General features: G+C 39.0%; 1 protein-coding gene and 1 long non-coding RNA gene across 5 annotated transcripts in view; one reads left to right on the top strand and one right to left on the bottom strand.

Annotated features, from left to right (window-relative positions):
- Window positions 1-1,927: 1,927 nt before the first annotated feature.
- Window positions 1,928-10,983, bottom strand: LOC136016152 (uncharacterized). Of its 3 annotated transcripts, none has more exons than XR_010613513.1 (3): window positions 10,251-10,983; window positions 6,156-6,256; window positions 1,928-6,081 (listed from the first exon to the last, which is right to left on the bottom strand). It is a non-coding gene; the product is annotated as an uncharacterized LOC136016152 (long non-coding RNA). The 3 variants fall into 3 exon arrangements; XR_010613514.1 differs by lacking the exon at window positions 10,251-10,983 and adding an exon at window positions 10,126-10,222; XR_010613515.1 differs by lacking the exon at window positions 10,251-10,983 and adding an exon at window positions 10,136-10,222.
- NUCB2 (nucleobindin 2) overlaps window positions 10,363-20,736 on the top strand; it is a 32,219-nt gene continuing 21,845 nt past the window's right edge. The window contains exon 1 of one of the 2 annotated variants that reach the window (XM_065682880.1): window positions 10,363-10,593. The gene's annotated coding sequence lies outside the window, so the exon portion shown is untranslated. The remainder of the gene's footprint in view (window positions 10,594-20,736) is intronic. The other variant, XM_065682879.1, reaches the window with a different exon arrangement.

The following is a 20,736-nucleotide window of genomic DNA, read 5'->3' as shown; positions in this document are numbered from 1 at the left end:
TTTATGAGATTTAAACCTGAATACAGATTAACATGCTAGTCTTATAAAACTACCCTACCATGCAGTAAATTATAAAATAACTTGATTGTAGTCTATTACTGTCCCTTACTGTTATAAAAGTCAGAGTATTTTCATGCAAGACGTCAATTCTTGCCTAAAATTTGAGTCCTATGAGGTACTCTATGCAGTCATTACTGTGAAGTTCTGCTTTCGCCAGGTGCTAAAGCCTTAAGTCGATGTCTGAATATCTAAAAAACAGTTTTGTGCAGTCACTTTAGTTGACAAAGTTGCTTAAAACCTCAAAAAGTAGTAATAATTTAAAAATAACATGGAAAGTAGTATTTGTTTCTATCTCTGCAAGTACAGCAATTCCACTCAACATAGAGACTGTGATTTGTTGGGTAGGCTGGGGAATGAAAACTCTTCAGGAGGATTTGCCAGGGCTGCACATGTCCCTCTGTACAAACTTTTGGGAAAGGCTCAGAAATACTAGAAAAGGACAAATGAAAAGGATGGAAAGGCCTTCCATTCCCATGGCAAGGAGGCAAATGAACCTGCACCACTTCTCAGATGAAATTATGTATCTGCAGCCTGAGGCTCACAGAAAGAGTTTGGTAACACTTCTATAACAGACACTGCTTGTTTAGGCAAACCAGTTTGGTTTAGCTTCAGTTCATCAGCCTGAAAAATGGACGTTATCTAACCGTGGTTTTGTGAAACAAGGAACAATTGCAGAGTGCTTTCTGATAGGCTGATTAAAGCTTTTACATCATGCATTACATTTTATTGGAGCGAGGCCAGAATATGTGACAACATAAATAAAATAAAATCCAGAAGAACTGTTGTTGTCTTGATCTATTTTATAGGCCAGTCTCTCAGACATTTCCATCTCCAGTGTAAACACAACGATTACAGCAAGTACCGTAAAAAAAGGCAAGTATAAGCTCCCTTCAATCCAATGTCAACACTAGAAAAGTAAGCAGAATGTAGCTAACCAGCTCTAGGAAGCTCTTAGGTGTTGGTTTAAGGAGCAGTTTCTCCACTTCAAAATTGCATCAACAGATTTGCAATCAAAGTTGTTTCTTATTTTCAGTGTGGCAGTTGCTCCACAACATGGAATAACTTCTTTGCTTCACAATCTATGAAACCCTTGACTTAATATTTACCGATTTCACAGAATAAGTATGAACACTAACCACCATAACATATTTAATGTTAAAACTGCCTGTAAGCAGAAACAGTGTCTAAGTAATTATAGTGTGATAGCCATTTATTCGTACAATTGACTTGATGTTGCTCTTCCAAAATAATTTTAAAAGTATTACTTTTATGTTCATATCACTATTTCATTCCTGATTCTGCAAAAACATATTCTTAAAAGCGAGTGTTAGTTGCAGGTGTATGTAGCAATCTTTATTTTCTTTCTCCACAAGGTTTTCTGCTTTTTTTCTGCTTTGCTTCAAACTGCCCTTCCACTGCTTCCCTCCCTGTGACATAAGTCATTCAGGTCGATCACATAACTTTTCATCCAAATTGGACACATTAGGTAAAATTACCAGTTAGATACCAAAGCAAAGGTCTGTATAGAGTCCATCTTTTGAAATAAAGCTCAAGCTATGTAACCAAATGTCATACTGAGCTGTGAGTTTGCCTACTCCAGGATATGTAATTTCTTTTGAAAGAGCTTGCATTACGATTTATTTCTATTCCTCTGGAGTAGGCAGAAGCTTGTATTTCCATTTTCTAGACACGCAGCTCAGCAGAGGCGAGAAAATGACACACAGTACTCTTTCAAATATTATCAGCCTTATTTTTATGAATACTTTTGGAGGTGAGAAAAAAATAATATTTGCAGTATTAAACAGATGACAAAATAAAAATCAATGGTTGATAATGCACAAAGAGTACAGAAACAGAGTGAAACAACTTATTTATTTATTACTTGTTTATTACTTTTAGGTTCAACTCAGGTTTATGTAGGTCAATACAAAACACGCAAATTACCCCCTGGCACATCTTTCGTAGAAATCTCTTTTTAAAATTTCATAAAAGAAAGGAAAAGTTGGGAAGACTTTCCTTTCTGTAATAAAGTCGCCCCTTGCCACACATTATTTACACATCCTGCTTATACTATTCCTACTGAAGAGAAAGTGTTTCATCTCTGAGACAGACAAAATGCTTCCTGATGGCCAGGGTCCAAAAAAATGTTGGATGGAGCAGAACTTGCAACCATATCCTCCCATTCTTCTAACATTCAAATTGCCTCATCAAGTTTTTCAGGAACAAGATAATACTGGGGTCCAACAAGGACACCAACACCACTTTTGCTAAATACTGTTCATTTTTCTGTGCGAGGAAACAAGCACACATCCAGTCCAATGTTCCAATGAGCACACAGATACATTTTTTTTGTGTTTTATTTTCAACTTCCAAAACTGTAAATGTTGTCAGAATTATTCTACACTTGTCCACAAACACACATATTTCATTTCAGCTTAACTAGATGAAACAGTGGACAAAAGGGTGCTTCATGCTGTACAGAGTCTAGAAAGGTTGGGGAAATGGCTTCCAGAACAGAAATGCTCTTGCTACCCTTTCACTGGAAAATTCGGTTGTCAACACATTCCCCTGGAAGAGTGGTAGGAAAAAATAAATAAACTTCAGACAGGTGGGGTACTGGGGAGTGAGCCACCTCTCCTCAAATATCTCTATGGAGCACAAAAATGAAAGGCCATAAATTCTGGTTTAAATCCTCCACTTTTGTATCTCCTCAAAAATATTCTAGACACAAGTTCACCTGCATGGGTACTCATGCTTGTGTGTGCTCATGCTCCCTTGTACACTCACCAGTATGTATGTACACTGATGCATCTCTATATTCACTCACATGCCTCCCACATACCCATTTACTCATATGCACTGACTCCTGCTGTGTCTCATGCCCATGCTCACATGTACTCACATTCACCTGGTCATACAGCTTGCACTCACATGTGCTTCCGCCCCATCCTTTGATATTTTTCTTGCTAGAACAACTAATCATTAATTATTTGGCCATATATTTTGTATTTTCAACACCACTTCTGCTAATGGCACTGATTATTATTTTGCCTGCAAATAAATGCTCACCAGGAACCAAGCACCATAATTTAAAAACTTAAAAGAAGACCTTTGGTTTATACAATTCATGACAACACAAGGTAGTTAAAAAGCTTATAATTTAACTCCGATTTGCAATACAGTCCAAAAAGAGGGAGATAAATTCACAGAGCAGAAGACAGTTTAGAAACTGCAGCATGTAATACCAAGGAAAGACAGGTAACAATGTTCAGCAGTCAAAACCACCTGTTTTGATTGCTTTTTCCTTGCTATGAGAAAAAAAATGACCACTTCTATTTACCTTCAGCATGCCAGTTATTATATTACAGGTGTAGATCTGCATGTCATATTTACAATACAGGTGTACAAAGGATTTAGGAAGTAATATGCTATTTTATGCTATTGTTTTCATAGGAATACCATTATTCCTAATACTTGCTATTTTGACCACCACTGAGCGTTGTATGTTTTTAAAGAACTTTCTTATTAGACATCCACAATCTGAGCAGTAAGAGAGCTAGTCCAGAGCTTGCCATTTTGGATGGAAAAAAAAAAACCCAAACAAACAAAACAACACTGCAAAACCAACCAAACAAAAAACCAACCAAGACCACCTTTTCTTAAAGGCAAATCAGGTTACATGACTAACACATCATTTGCTGCTTTATCACCCAGCTACTGAATATCATGAGATACTCTGAAGACCTAAAGTAAAAGGTCAGCTTTTGATTTTATTACTCAAAGTAATTCCCTGTCATCAGCAAATATAATTCTGTACCCCCTTTGGGATCATTTATGTTAACACCAAAGCACAGAGGACTGATACACATTCTTGGAAAACATCATTGCTGACTTACCCCATTAGTCCAAGATGTATACAAAAATAATAATAAACCAACCAAAAAACCTAACCCCCATGTTGACTCCTCCTTTTTTCCACCACAGTAATTCAGTGATAATCACACATACAATTATGATAGAAGTAAATATAAATTTAAAAGAAAGGATTGTTTTAGAACTACTACCACAGTCATTTAAATATCTGGTAGTTACTTAGCCTTTGCCTAATGTTCAGACGCTACTCATCTGCTTTTTGATGACAGTGGCATTATATAAACTGCAGATGACTGAAAAAAATTTAATAAAATATTGATTTACCTGAGAAATCAAATAAAAACTGCATCAGGAATAAAGTGCTACATCTTCTTTAACGAGTCACTTATGGTATTTCTTGTTCCACATGAGATTTGTGTAATATACATGCACTGTACAGCCCTTACCACAAGCTTTTTTTCTTTAAATATTTCCATTAGTGGAAGTGAGAAGCTAAAAAAGTGCTGCAAGTGATACACTTTTCGCTGCAACCACAGTACCCTACCTTTTACTTCTTGTTTTTCTTGCTGTTCGTTATTATCACATTTCCAAGGCACCCCCTCTTCAGTTGAGAGCACCAAAATAGCTTGCAACAACTTACATGTCTTACCTCCTTCTTAAGCAAGATAGCGTTCCTCTTCTGTCTTCTCTCTTCGCAACTTTTCCATGTTGCTTCAAGTCTGAAATTATCCTCATGACCTGTACCAGTACTCATATTTTTCTACACCTTCAAAACAGTGAAACCTGTCTGTCTTTGTTTTGTTTTGGCTTTCTTCTTCAATTTACTCTGTTCTTTCCTTCCGAATGTATTATGAGTCCTTGCCTCAGTTCTAACACATCTCTTTATTATCTCTTTGATTCTAAAGCACCCTCCACTTTTACCAGGCTTTGATAAATGCATGTAAATGTCCTCTACAGAACAAAAACTGTCTACTTTTTTTAATCAGTGTAGAACTGAATTTTCAAGGAAGCCTCCAGTCTCTGATCTCTAACCTAGAGTACAAAGTCAATGGCTGGCTCATTTATAAAAATATGTATTACAAAATCTTACAGAAATGTAAACAAATACTCAAAAGGAAGTAGGCACAGACCTAAACATATGATTAAATATTTTGTTACACCAAGGCATAAATATTTGTTTCTGAATAAAGTATTTGGCTGATAAATTTCTGTTTAAGAGTCACTGGATTTAAAAGCTGAGCTAATTAAGCATGTTTACCTTTATAAAACATGTCCAGATGAAACAGAACCCTCTTTCATCAGACTAAGATTTATTATTTTTGTTCTAGCGTGGCCACCTTATTAAAATTCAGTAAATAAAATTATATATTATGGAAACATTTATTTCCAGCCTTTTCTAAGTTACCAGTTTATTTTATTTTTCCTTTCACTTACAATATACAGAAAGAGAAAAAACATTTCTTATAACTTGAAAATTAGAAAATCAGCCTGAAAATTAATACATCAGTCTGAAATCTGCAGCAGAAAGCCAGCTAGGTACATGTCCAAGAAAGGATAGCCACAAGATGAGAGATAACATAGGACAGCTTTAGACTTACAAACTTTCATAGACAAAGAGCTCTGGTGTTCTGTGTTTGAGCTGTTCAGCACCTCACAGAAAAGGGACCTCGAGTTTCTACTACTGCAATATAAATAGTTGCAGTTACACTGGTAACTCACCTTTATTACAGAATTTGTGTTTTGGTCAGCACTAGAAGACAATAGATTTTTTTTTTCCCTACCTCTCCAAATTACCTAGTGTAATGGAATTCTCCTTAAGAACTGCAACAAATGGGTTCTTGTGATATATCATTGAATAGATGACAAACACCAAAACAGGAATAAGAAGTCTCTGATAACTAACCTGAACAATCATCTGTATTTTTTTATGTCTTCCAATTAATCACATGACCTGACAAGAAGTGGATCCACCAAGGGACCAAACTGCAGACACTCCCAGTCACAAACAGGCACACATCCCACCCTGTGGCTGTGGTCATGCTGCCAGGTGTGCCCCAGATCGTGGGAGGGGCACTGGAACAGACGCTGAAAGCTGGGGATCCACCCTACCCAGAGGTTCTCTGCCCTTCAGTTAAAGCAGGTTCCAGTCTGAAATGAAATAGAATCATAGTATTTGGAGAGAGAAAACTAAGTAGCATAACTAACTAGGCGATGGTACTTACCACCTTGTGATTGAGAGAGGGTGGAAACAACCTTGAAATAATCAGAGAAATGATCAAAATCTTCTCCACTACAAGCAGCAGGCCTTACAACAGCATGAGACCTGCAAGAAGAAGAAAAAGCTATCACCTTTCAGCTGGTGGTTATTTGTTCCTAAAACTACAAAATCTTGCTGCTTGTTTTTTCTACTAAACGGTAAGGGGTTTCAAGTTTAGCATAGAATAGCTGCCACGCTGTAAGAGCATTCATGGTTTGATTCACAGCAACTTATTAATGAATTCATACTTTTGGCTTATGAAACAATGGGTTAGAAATATTCCATCCTCTCAGCCTTGAAGTGACTGCAATTTTCAGCTCTGAACCGCAACATTTGGATTAGTTCTATACAAAGTCTTTTGTTCTGAATTTTTTGTTCTAATTTCCTAGAAAGGCTTGTAATAGCCTGAAGTAATATACAATGTTACTGCAATTCTACATGAAATATGTATCTTGCCTCAGTAAATTCATCTTACAAGGAAAAAATCAGACTAAGTATGAGTCAACAATAAGATATGGTAAACTTGGAGGCAAATGTTTTTCACTGCATAAAAGACAGACTACACAATTTAAAAAACTGCTAAAATTGCAGCATAATCCCTCTACTCCCTTTTTAGTCTGGATACTTGTACCAGGGCTTAAATGTAAGGAAGTCATTTCACTGTAATTTGGTTGAGAGAAAACCTAACCCTGTTACAACAGGCGACAACACCCATGAAATATGTAATACTGGTACAGAATAGTCTTCTGAAAGCCAGGATATGGCCATAGCAGATAAGATCATGGAATCAATAATTACATTTGGAGACAGGGTTTCCGACTGCTCAGATGTTAAAAAAAAAAAAAGTTAGTATTAATCTGTGAGGACATGAGCTGTACTTGTTCAAACTGGGGAAAGATTCAAGGCAGATGTCTGCCAGAGAAAGAAAACTTATGGGCCACACACTAAGCTAAGTATAAACTCGCATAACTCCTCTGAAACCTCCTCCTCAAGCAGACATAAGCCACAGCCTCCTCAAGGAGACATAAGCCACAGCGGAGTCTCACCAGTGCATTAATGGCATTCTTGCCTGCCACTTTCATACGAAGTCAACAGCACTCCCATACCAGCTAAATTAAGCACTTACCCTAATGACACTCAACTTTACAATCACTACTGTATTTTCATTTCAGGTCTGTGGTTATTGTCTGTTAACTCACTGCTGTTGGGAAACACAGCAAATGACTATAGCAGCCTCAGCTCTGTGGCCAGCAGGTACTTGTACACATCATAGGAAACCAAGCACTGCACTAGTTAAGCATGAGTTTTTCAATAGCAGCATTGCCATGACCGTAGAAACATTGCAAATAAATTCTGTTGTCATTTCTAGGTGACTTCTTCCTAAGTCAAACAACACAAGTTATAATATGGCTTCTGTCACTACTGCCACTTCTGATGGACAGAACTGGGATGGTGAGGGGAAGTACTTCAGCACCAGCCTTGAAGTTATCAGCTTACTCTGTGGTTAAAACACAAACTAATGCTAATAAGTTGGCCTTTCTACCCACTTCTACTCTAAGAAAATGTTTGCTGCTGACAATGGCAAAAGTAGCATCTGTCACTGCGTTTCCTAGAGCAGAGAGACAGAAAAGAGAGAGAGAACTCAGGAGCCAGATTTTAGGACTACTTCTTCAGAGACATTTGACTACCTAACTCTTTGTTCTACTGATGGGAATTTTAACAGCAGTAACCTTCCACAAAATAAAAATAACAGCAAAAAGTATCAAGGGCAGTCTGATATATGAGTCCTCTTGAAATCCCACCCATTTTTACTACCATACTGGAACAATATGACAAAACAGTAGCCAAAGACAGGCTTTTCTTCTGTTCTGCCATGCTATGTCCAGCATTAAGAACAGTCCAGCATTAAGAAACAGACTGATTTCTCAATTTCAGGTTAAGGTAACTGCTTCTATTGCAATACTGAAACCCTTAGCAGTTTTCAAACCTTGCAACTTCCTGCATGCTGAAGCTGGAGTAACGTTTTTACCACTGTATTTTCAAGATCAGCTGTTGAATAACTTGACATTGTGCCAGATGGGGGAAAACAACATTGGATATCCCACATTACCATCAGTATCAAGGGCACCACTCCACACAGCTCTTTTTCTCTTGAGGCCAATGCTTATTTAAAACCCATCTCTCCCCTGTACTCCCCTTCTTCACTGTTGCTGGTAAAGGCAGGGGAAAAAAAAACCAAACTGCCTATCTTTCAAATACCCAGCAGCAAATTCATCTATCCTGCAGCCTTTCAAGCACCTGGTCAAATATAGAACACAGAACAGCTGCAGAGCAGCAGGAGGTAGGCTATAATCTTGAAGTAAGCTGCAAAAGGTGAGGATGGTCATGACCCCAGAAGGCCAACTAAGTCAGTTATGGCCAAACCGCCCAGAGCACTAGAGGTTTTCTTTCCTGCCTTGTCAGATAACCACCTCCTGACAACGCGTAGGTGAGGATGCTGGGTCACTGCCACACAGGCAGAGCTCCATCTCCCTGCCTACAGTGAGTCACACTTGTGCAGCCTCTGATGTATCAAAAGGTCTGGTCCCAGCTGGCTCTCCTAGTGTAATAGTGGCCTACTCTGATATTATGCAGAGCTGCAAGCTTACAGGTTCTTTTTGAACATATTTGTGGCATGTTTTAAACTGAATTTTATGTATCATTCTATGTTGGTTTCAACTGTTGCCTAAGTTTTTCCGTAAGTTGTTTGTGATTACTGACATGCACATATGAATTTACATTTAAGAAATTCTGGTGCTTCCAGCTCCCCAAAATGACAGTCTACAAACTAGTAAAGAATACTGACCACAAAACTCTGTTTTTCAAGTGAAAGATAGTGTACGAAAATTATTTTACAACATTGAAAAGTATCTCAAGAAAGGGAAAGCTCCAAGCAGCATCAGCCCTATTACTTTAATAGCTTTCTATTACCACAGATGTCATTAGGCAAGTTTACATTCCCATTTTTCTTTCACATACATAACCCAGAAGCTACAATTTCAATTACCACTGTGGACTCCAATTTTCATTATAATTAAGCATTCAAAACTTCACAACAGTTTTGAGTATCTTGCCTAGGCTATACAAATCCCTCAATAAATTATTTTTTCCTCTCATTTGTATAAATGACTGCAACAGTTTCTTAAGGTAGCTACTTGTAGCTTGTAAACTACTTGTAGCTACTTATCTTGTAAATCAGAGTAACACAAATACAATGCACATGATAAGTTTTTCATGAATTTATGTGTCAATGCATTTTTGTTTAAATACAACAGGCTCACAGTATTGAAACATGTTAACAGGTTTTACAACTGAAATCTATGATTATTCCATAAACAGTTATCTTTATAGGAACTGTAGTGTATTTGCTATTACAGCTAGTGTTTAGCTACCCAATAAACTTCTGAATAATCAGTGAGCACTTTCAATGCTGAAGAGAAGTCCAGAACACACAGATCTTAGTCCAGAAACACCAGTACCGCACTTTGAAACAAGTGGAACACTGGAAACCCACAAATCAAACCCAAAGCTGACACCAAGCATAAACAAATGCACACGTTGAAAAGTTTCCTAAATTATTTAATCTGCATACAGGTCAAGATATTTCTCTCCCCCCCCCCCCCCCCCCCCTTTATTTTCTTCTCCTCTAAGGGGAAAGGGAAACCAAATCTGAACTCAGTAAAGCTCAAATAAGTAGAAAAGAAGGACCAGCCCTGGAAAAGGATGCCTTAAAGGAGGAGATGTCTGTAGACAGCACTGGGCCCCAGCCTGGGCCCTCCGCGGCAACCACAGGCCGCGGCTCCCCTCAGGACCCCCGGCCGGTAACCGGAACACGCGTTATAGAGCGGCCTAGCGCAACACGGAAGCAAGGCTCAGGCAGACTAAACAGCACTTGCCGAGGCTCACCGGAGCGCGCCCGCAGCCCCGGGCGGACCAGGTGCGCGCCGCGTCCCCGTCCCCACCTCCCCCGTGACGCCAGAGGCGCGCGGCCGGGACCCGCCCCCCGGCGACCGCCACGTACCTTCTCGGCGCTGGCGGCGTTGCGGCTTGTCGCGCAATCTCGCTTCGGCGTCCGGTGCTATCCAATCAGAGCTCTCCGCGACGCCCGGACGGGGGTCTGGCCCGACCAATCCACACGTACAGAAGGGCGGGACCTGTCTCTATGGCAACGGGAGCAGGGGCTGTCGGAGCGCCGCTGGGCTATCGCGCTGAACCGTACCGTATCGTGCCGTGTCGTACCGCGCCGCCGAGCCCCTCAGATCCGCAGGGGCACTCCCCGGGAACGCCTCTTTTCATCCCCGTTCAGCGGAGACGCCTCGCCCTTAAGAAACAGCGGCCCCTCTCCCACCGCAGGAGAGCTTAAGGTAGATTCACCCGTCCCGGGGCGGCGGTGCCCCCAGTCGTTGCCGGAGGGGCCGGTGAGGGGCGCCCCGCCGGCGCGGAGCGTGGCGGAGGCCTCGCGGCGGGGCAGGTCCTGTCAGGGGGAGCAGTGGGCCGCCGCGACGTGCTGGGGGGGTGGGACGCGCTGTGCCTCGCGGGGTTTAACCGTCCTCCCTCCTGTCAGGTTTGAAAACGCGGAATAACGGTAACGCGGCGGGGCGGGAGAGTAGGCGAGAGCAGCCCAGCGGGCCGAGGGGCTCCCTCGGGTGTGTGGGGTGGAGGTGGAGAGAGAGGGGCATCTGGAATTGGGCCGGGAGCGTCCTGCCCCCGCCAGGAAGCTCTCCAGGTTTCCCTCCCGCTTTCCCTCCCTCCGGCCTTTACGCTCGGGTACCGCCAGCCAGATCAATGGCTTTCCAGGAAGTAACACTTCAGCAGCCCCGCTGATGGGCGCGCAAGCAGTTAGCTTTGGAGCACCTAAGGCAGAAATTAATGCGTACCTGGCAGCTGCAGCAGGATCTTGATTGGCTGGTAATTTTACAACCGCCAGAAAAAGTTCGGCTGCTTTGTTCAGGGGAGTAGACTGGTTTCGCTAGAAAGGGTATATAGCTTTTCTGCATTATGCTTGCTATAGTACCGCTGGAGGAGCTAGGTAAAATAATGTCAGGATAGCCACTGTACTCAGAAAATATTCCGAAAGAGGAAAAGGTTAAGATGTGGTTGTAGAGAGGTAACTTTTTGCTGAAATGTAATATGGCTATGGTTTTCAAAAGTGTTCTTGTTTGGCAACACTTTTTAGTGAATATAGGGGGAAAAGCCTCTGTTGTTGGACTTGTAAATTCTTGGTATGAGGAATTAATGTGCAGCATTTTTAAAATCAGACCATTGCAGTAACAATAAAGCACCAGTACGCTATGGTATCTGGTTCAACCTGGAGGCTTGCTTTGTCATCTTGTTTTCTCCCACTCTAAACAAAAAGTCCTGGAGTTGACTCAGTATTGATGCAGTTCTGCCCTGAATTCTGAGGTGACTGTCCCTCTTAGTTGAACAGAGCAGCATTCTAAAGACTGGATAGGATAGTGGATAGTGTCACTCAAAAATTATGTGAAACCAGGTTTTATTGTAGCCTTTGTGGGCCTCTGCTTAAGACTCACGAAAGTTTTAGGGGAGAAGCTCCCATTCCTGCGAGCACTTAAGATCCACTTATATCTGCCACTGTCATTTGCTACACAGTGATCTTGTGCTGTCACAAGGCAATATTCACTATGGGCTGCAAATTATTAACCTAATTACGTGCAGTACATCCTAACTATGATTATGAATTTTCCCCTTTACTCACTACTGTAATCTTTTGGATGGTGTCAGCATTTTATTTTAGAATAAGAAAGATAATTCTATTTAAATAAGTAATAAGTCTATCATTAAACAAATTGTGTGGTAGTAGAACAATGTGAATCTCATTTACTTCTACAGAGATTATTAACTTAAGCAAAAAAAAAAGGGCAAACCAAAATTACAAATTAATATTGCCCATTGGATATGCTTAAAACTTCTATTATCTGTTAGATGCAAAGGCATCTAATATATGCACCTGATGTAAATTTGTGACTTGATGCTTTACAGCTTAAGATACCATTATTTGGCATTATTTGAAATTATATTCAGAAAACCCCATCAAGAAACTAAAAACTAAGCAGCAACAACAAAAAGAATCATGTTTCAGTAAGAGTCAGGAGATGTTTCCACTGTGGAAACTGTAGTCGGCTGCGTAGTAATGATAGTACTGCTGAACATAAGCTTTCAGTTCATATAAGCCAAGTTAAAGGTTTTCTGTCAAAAGCAGTCCTCAAGTGGTACATATAAAACAAGTTGTAATTGTGAAAGGGAAGAACAATAGTGTTCTGAGACAATAAAAATGTAAAATACTATTATATTGACTCAAATGTCAGAGGTTGGAAATATTGACTCATAGCGATATACTGACTAAACTAATATGCTTTACAACAGAAAGATAAAATCCTTTACTGTTAAAAGCCAATATCTGTGTTGCTTCGATTTGAACTTGTGCAACAAAGGTGTTTCTCTAGTGAGGTATAGTGCTCTTGTCTTTTTGATTGCTCAGTAAGCAGAAAAGATCTCTCTGAAGTTCCTGTTAGATACACAGTAGACACAAGACTTCTAGATATGGATATGCTTATATATAGCTAAAAGCATGGCCAGATATTTAAAACATATCTAATAAAATCAGAGGCAAAATTCATGTTAATTTTAATAGGTTTTGCTCTTATGTAGTATGCATCATTTGGCAGTTGGAAGAATGAAGGAATTCCATTTTATTAGAGCTGTTTTAAGCGTATTCAGTTGTAAATATTATACTTCATCATAGGTAATTCAGGAAATATATAAACCGTTTTCATGATTATATTTCTCATGCTTTATATTCTTTATAAAACAGTTGTGGGATGCTTACATGTATTTGGATTCCTAAGCAAGTAGAAATCAATGGGAAGTAGTAAATTATAGAAATAAATCTCATTAGGCAGCTATAATTAAATGCCTAAATATTTTTAAATCAGTCTCCATATCATTCAGTCTAGTTTTATTTTTGTTAGCTATTTTGTATTTTCTTTCCAGAGGGGAAGAAAAGTCCCTCAAGTCCTGTGGGCATTCAGGGTTTACTTTAGCATCATGGTTTGTTGTTGACTAAAGAAAAATACATATATAGTAGAATAATTGAACTACTTTTTGAGATTAGGGTTTGAGCAAATACTTTGGTTGCATGTAGTAGCATACTTGAAACAAGGTTGCTTTTTATGCCAACACTGACAAAATTGTTGTTTGTATTTATACAGAATGAATCTGTGAGGTGTGCTGTTGTTGTATTTTGTTCCATATGGAAACCAGACTTATAGTACAGGAAGATATGTTTGTAGTGGTATATTTTTTTTCTTTCGAATTCAAAGTTGATAAGAATTTTATCAAGTATGTATTGAATTGAATACAAGTTTTTGTTTGAGTATTGCCATCCTAAATTATTTTTTAGACAACTTTATTAGAAAGAATTGATAAAATCATGTAAATCCCTTTTAAAACCAAAACTAACATTTCAACATTCTTCAGTTAGTAAGATAGCTTTGTAGACACTGATACTTATTTTTCTGAAATTACGATAGGGAAGTTCCTTGGAGGCAGGTAGTATTACAAATGCATATATGTATTTGTGTGTGTGCACACATTTTAAAATCATGAACCATTAACATTGCAACAAGAAGAAAAGACCATTTTCTTTTCAAACTTCACGTATGAATAGAGCTAAGCACATGCAGCTGTACATTTCGCTTCTATGCCATCTTTATTTCAGGACGTAGAATTGCATTGTAGGTAGTATTTTCTTCTTTCCCAGTTGAGCATTCACAGTTTGTGTTACTGTATAGTATCCCCCAGCATTTGGATGACTCATTTAATAAAACAGCTGAAGTGTATTCTTTTTAAAGGGTCCGTCAACAAATGTTGTACTACATGCAGTTGAGGCATACTGGCTTTCCTGAGAAACTGAAACAAAAATCTGTTCTACCAGCCAACTTCTAACTGTATAAAGAAAGAAACAGATAAAGTGCAGCGAGAAAAATGTAACAATCCAAGTCAAAGAAAATAATTTAAGCCTAGTGAAGAGGATGAGAAAAAAGGCTTCTGCTGGCTTTATGTACTTGAATACTAGTGTTTTATATAAACCTGTATTTATGTACAGTATTATGCTTCTTGAAAAAATAAGGAATGTCTTTGCATACAGAGAACTGAGTGGAATGTGCCCTAAGAAAGATCAGGACAGTATGTCCAGATTGAAAACTGTTGGACATTGGCTAGAAAAAATGGGCAATTTTGACACGAGAGGAAAAAAATGTTTCAAGGATAATAAAAGGAAAACTGTTGCTGCTTGTGTGGGTGGGACATTTACTAAAAGAGGAGAGAGGGAGAAATTAGTATGCTTGCATATTAACTTTTAAAAGGATGAATTCTTATTTGGGAAGAAAAGTATGCAGGCGTTTCTGTATTTTGAAAGATAAATTGTAAAGGGAAAACTTGCACATTGTAGCCATTTCCCTTTTTGTGTTATTTTCTGCTCTTGTCTTCAATGAGAAATCTGTATCTACAAGAATAGTGACCTACTGAAAAAAATCTTGGCTACAAGACAGAGGTTTACTTTAGAAGCTTGAGCTGAAACAAGGTTTTGTGCTTGCTTCTTAAAATTGTTGCCACATTTTAACCATGCTAATACCAGATTAACTCATTAGAATAATATTATGAAGAAGATGCATAAATTATAGATTCATTGACTTTCATCATTGGTTAAGGTATGATAGCTAACAGCATCTGTGCCGCAGGTCCTCTTGAAAGAATGGAGAGGAATGAACACAAGTATTTCAGGTGTTTCCAAACAGAAAATATGGCAAAATAATCTGTTTCTGCCCGATTTCAAACATTTTATGTATTTTTTTATATATTTTGTAAGCTAATAAATTTATATCTTTGCAAATAATTTTCAGAGAAATAAAATGTATTAAACATTCTCTACTTAAACTGATATATGGATAGGTATATCACAGTTTCCGAGGTGAAAAACAGAATCAAGATGCTAGATGGCTAGCTCAAAATACTGAAGGAGTACTTTACATTGTTAAGGTATAGTATTTGTGATGTTCTCATTCTAGTGCTGAGGATAGAATACTTTCAGAAAGGTGAATATTAGTAGATACAGTCTGTCTCTTTTCTGTTTGTTTTAATTCAGCACTGGATATGAAGATTGTTAACTTCTCCAGTGTACAGCATTAAAATAGAAAGTCACAGTACAATCATGACAATAGAGAGTATTGCTATCATCCTATATGTCTGCACTGTATCTTATGCAGATTTAATTACGTGTTCAATTTTATGAACAGGTAGACTTATTTGTGTATTCTGTAAGTCTGGATTTATGTTTACAGTGCCCTTCATGGTACACATGGGCTTGCAAGTGCAAACAGGCAGACATTTACAATGTTGTGCTATTTTGCTTCATAGTCATCCACTGAGATTCTACATGTGCAGACACTCCGCACTGTGCGCTAATATCGCTGTATGTTTTTGCTTATCTGTTTTAGAAAATTTGACATTGGGTGTTACTTCTTTCAAGACACCTGTGCTTTGCTAGGGGTGATGGAGACATGAGTACCAGAATTCTGGTGTCCGAGCAATAGATGTTATGTTTATGAAAAGTAACTTTTCAGGTTAATATTATAAACACCTGGCAGGTGTGTAAAACAAGTGTGCCAATGCTGTGTTTAACTGCTTGTGTTAATGTTGCTAGAACAAACTTTAGAAGCTGTATTTTGTACTTATCTTGCAAAGCCTGTAGCTCTTTCTAATTCAGATGTCCAATCCTGTTACACTGAAGTTGATAGGAATTTGTGATTAATTTTAGTGGGATTAAGATCAAGGTTGCTGGCAGACAGCCTGCTTATTTTATTTTCCAATTGTATTTTTCTGTTCATGCAAGTACATTGGTGGCTCTGTTTTCTGCTGACTGTTTCATTCTTTGGGTTTTCACTCTGTTTTTAAAAATACTTTATAATCAGGTTTTATTTTTTGTTTTCCCTGAAAGCTTAGGATACTGGCTTTGTTTATAAACTACAGTATTTGTCAGTTCTAGTGCACTACATTTTTGATTAGTTCTCTTTATGTATTACAAGTAGAAATGTTTGTATATCCCTCTAGGAAAGACAAGATTGTTTCCTGTAACAAGCAGATTAGAGTTGTGCTACCTTTTCATCTAGCTGGATTACATATCGTTCACTAAAATTACTTAATTTCCACATAACAGTTGTACATTAGCTCTATCTCTCTTTAAGAAAGTAGTTAGTCAGCTGGAAAGTTCCATGACAATTTACATTTCTATTAAACTGTGTAGGAGTAACAGTAGTAATAATACGCTCAAGTGATGCACCCATGGCAGGGTACAAGGATGCACACTGTGCATTATGTACTACTGATGACAGTGATCAAATTGACATTGCTTCTCATTTTCAATACAACATCCTGGGATCAGACCCTAGACTCACCCTAAAATGCCTGGGAAGGGATGGGCATCCAGGAATGGGTTTCTCAGAAGTCAGGAACCCTTGAAGGTAGCTGCTAACAGGCTGAAGGTGGAATGAACTCTTAATGGTAAAGTGTTTAGTGGAACAAAACCTGGAAACGCAGTTTTCCTTTCATCCTGCCTCTTGTCACTTTTTCCTCTAGTTGGTGAATTTGAGAATTGTGCTGTTTTTTCTTGCAGCTGATTAATGCTAGAATTTGCAATGGGCCTTGTTTCTTTTCTAGTACATGTCAAAGTAGAATGTGCTTAGTGACTCGGTTGTGACTGTCACCTTCTAAAGGCTGATGTATGTTCTTGGTTACCTGCTTTTTTTGAGGGCATTCTGATTAATAGTCTTGGACTAATAGGTACCTAAATACAGTAATTCAGTCTTCACTAGGTAATTATTTTTCATCTTAATAAATATATTTCCAATTTACTTGTTATAGCACAGGTTGTGTAAACACTTGGGTTCATCAAAATACTACGGGAAAGCCTGTGTTAAGCATAGTAGTCTGCAAAGTCAGCTGCAATGATAGAGATATTTTTTTCTTATCCATTTTGGTCTTCTCTGCTTTTAACTCTTCATGATACTTGTGATTTTTTTTTTTGTCTGTTTTATCTAAAAGGCTACAATAAATATGCCCTATGCACAACCTGAAACAAAACTGCCTGATGGGCAGTAGATCGCCTTCTTTTCAGAGAGGCTTATAGATGTGAAGAACATACTGTGATATCATCCAGTCTTTCCTATTATGTATGACAGTGCATAATTACAAAGGATGGTATTTCCAAGGGAAGCCAAATTGCCCATGAGCACAAATCACACCGAAAGTTAGCAGATCCAATAGCACTTAGTTTGATTCGGGCTTTTGATGGACAAGCTCTGCTCACCACTGCAGAGGTAGTTTAAGATGATGTAGCTCCTGTTGCCCACCCCAAATCTGCTGGAGATTAGTACTTCCTCATCTGAGATTTGGCACACCAACTTGGTTGCTTATATCTCAGTTGTTTCAGTTCAGCATGGACATTTTATGTATCAGTTTTCATGAACAGCAAGAGAAAAAGCCTGAAAAATGCTGTGTCTCCTTTTTTGTCAAAAAACTGACAATCCCTATCTTCACAATTATTAACATTACTAGAACATGTAGGTCAGCAGCTTTAAAAATATTATGTCTTTAAAATGGATCGAAGACCAGGTGTCATTGTTGAAAGTGTTGGCTTTAGTACTTGCCATAGGCAAAGAATGAATCAGTGCCATAACTATGGCTAGCACTTGAGTTTCTGGCTTCTCTGCCGTGGTTCACCTCACCACATGACCTGTTGGTCTTACATGAAATGAGCATGTTCAAATAGTAGCCACATACGATTTTTAAAAGCAGTGTTTGCATACCTTATGTAACTATAGTGGCTTATGATAATATTAGGTTACTTTTATTGCAATAATTTTATATATTTGAAAATATCTTGGTCAGAAAAATATTTATCCGTTTATCGGGGGCCAAGATTTTAGCATTGTCAGAAGCGACCGATTCTTTAAATGAAAATTTCAAACATACATAACATTTTAAAAAATATTTCTAAAAATAAAGAACAGTTATTATATGTTTCATAAGTCTTTTGGTTTTATTAGTTTTGTTTCATAGTCATTGCCTAGACTTCCTGCATAGTTACGACTTTTCACGTACCAATTTACTAGACTATCCATTCAGACTCTGCAAGAATTTCAGCAGGGTGGATTTTTGTTTTACCTGTAAATTTTTTTTACTGTGATGCTCTGTGTTTACAGAACTTATTGTCCAGGCTGTTCGTTCAGAGTCTTTCAAAGTAGATTTTGAGGTTCAGTTATTTCCTATTTATTTGTTAAATACACTTAGTTGACAGGTACGGAATTAAGTGCTTGCCTTACTTTTGCTTTCTTCCCTGTTTCTTTCATCTGAAAAGGAAGGAACAGTGGCTTCCTCACAACTGTATCTCAGTCTGCTTTGGACATGAACCATCACCTTGCAAATATTATCAGTCCTACCTAGAATTTATAAACCTTTCTTGTTAAAAAAAAACATGTTTTGATAAAATCTGTAACATAGCTTAGGCCCCCAAGGTTCTTTTATTTCAAATTGGATATTGAAGGAGTAGAAAAGATTCATAGAAGACTAACAAGCATTATCAAAGTTTTGAAAAAGGCTTCAATGACAGGAATCAGTAGGTAAGCTAGCACTCTTTAGGCTAGAAGAGGGAGGAGTGGTGTATGATCGCTGTTGGAGAGCTTTAATATGGAAATGCTAGAGCATAAATTGTTTACATCTCTCCCAGTACAAGAATTTACGGGGTCACGGAATGAAGTAAATGAGCAGAGGTCATTCACAAAACGTGTTACCTGTGGAACTACTAGCCAAACTCATAGTGTCATATGCAGTCTGTTACAGAAACACTATTTTCTATTTCTATCCAGCCTGCTGTATAGGTTAAGCTATTTCTGCTTTCCATTTATTTTATTCATGCTTACATGGTGATCTGTGTGTGTGTGCTGATGGGCGTATCAAAATGCCAGGTAGTTGTGTTTAGAAAATGACTCTAACACCAGACATGGCAATCTACTTTTGGGGAAAAAAAGGAGGACAAAATTAGGTGATGTCGTTCATACAAGACAGAAAAAATCGAGTGACCAGCACAGAATCATAGAATGGTTTGGATTGGAAGGGACCTTCAAAGGTCATCTAGTCCAATGCCCGCTGTAATGAGCAGGAACATCTTCAACTAGACTAGGTTGCCCAGAACGACATCCAGCCTAGCCTTGAATGTCTCCAGGGATGGTGCATTTACCACCTCTCTGGGCAACCAGTAGGGTGATGGTGTCTGCCAGCTAAAAGAACTGGTGGCCTTCATAACATGTATTAACTTACTAACAGTATCTATGCCACTGATACATAAAATGAGCTTTCCCACTAACAGATACATATTCAACTGATAGCTCTAGTTCAGGACTTCCCAGCAGCATTGTTGATCTGCCCTAGTAACCTAGCCTGGCCCAAAGATCCAGTGGTGATTTGGTTTGTAGAAGTGGTATTGAGTGAACCCTCAGCATGTTTGCTGATGACACAAAACTGTGTGGTGCAGTTGACACACTGGAGGGAAGGGATGCCATCCAGAGGGACCTTGATACACTTGAGGAGTGGCCCCCATGAATCTCATGAAGATCAACAAGGAAGGCCAAATGCAAAGTCTTGCATGTGGATAACTGTTGAGATAACTCTTCGTGCCCCATGTTGCATGCCAAAAAGAGCTGTCATGGTTTAAGCCGAGCTGGTAACTCAGAACCACACAGCTGCTCACTCACTCCTCCCTCTTTCTCTCCCCCATCCTACTTCAGGAGGGATGGGGAGGAGAATCGAAAGAATGTAACTCCCACAGATTGAGAGAAGAACAGTGCAGTAACAAAGATGTAATAAAAAACTACTACTGCTGCCACATAATAATAATAATGATAAGGGAAATAACAAGGGAAGAGAATACAACCAGTTACCACCTGCCAACTGATACCCAGCCTGACCCAAGCAGTGATCTGGCCCTTCTGGGGAACTCCTTCCAGAATATATACTGAGCCATGACATGAATGGTATGGAATAAGGGGTGGATACTGTCCTGGATTTGTTGTGGTGCTTTTGATACTTACAGCCCAGAAAGCCAACCTTATCCTGTGCTGCGCCAAAAGGAGCGTGGCCAGCAGGTCTAGGGAGGTGATTCTCCCCCTCTGCTCTGCTCTCCTGAGACTCCACCTCCAGTACTGCATTCAGCTCTGGAGTCCTTGGTACAATGAAGACATGACCTGCTTGAGCGGGTGCAGAGGAGGGCCACAAAAATGATCAGCAGGATGGAGCACCTCTCCTATGAGGAAAGATTGAGAGAGTTGGGGTTGTTCAGCCTGGAGAAGGCTCTGGGGAGACCCTTTTGCAGCCTTTCAGTTCTTAAAAGGAGCCTCTAAGAAAGATAGAAGAGACTGGGCCTTTTGTGATGGGAC

The sequence above is a fragment of the Lathamus discolor genome, chromosome 6, assembly GCF_037157495.1.
Source record: "Lathamus discolor isolate bLatDis1 chromosome 6, bLatDis1.hap1, whole genome shotgun sequence".
In the NCBI taxonomy this organism is placed as follows: domain Eukaryota; kingdom Metazoa; phylum Chordata; class Aves; order Psittaciformes; family Psittacidae; genus Lathamus; species Lathamus discolor.
Note: the sequence above shows the minus strand (reverse complement) of the source record. Positions and strands in the feature narration are given on the sequence as shown.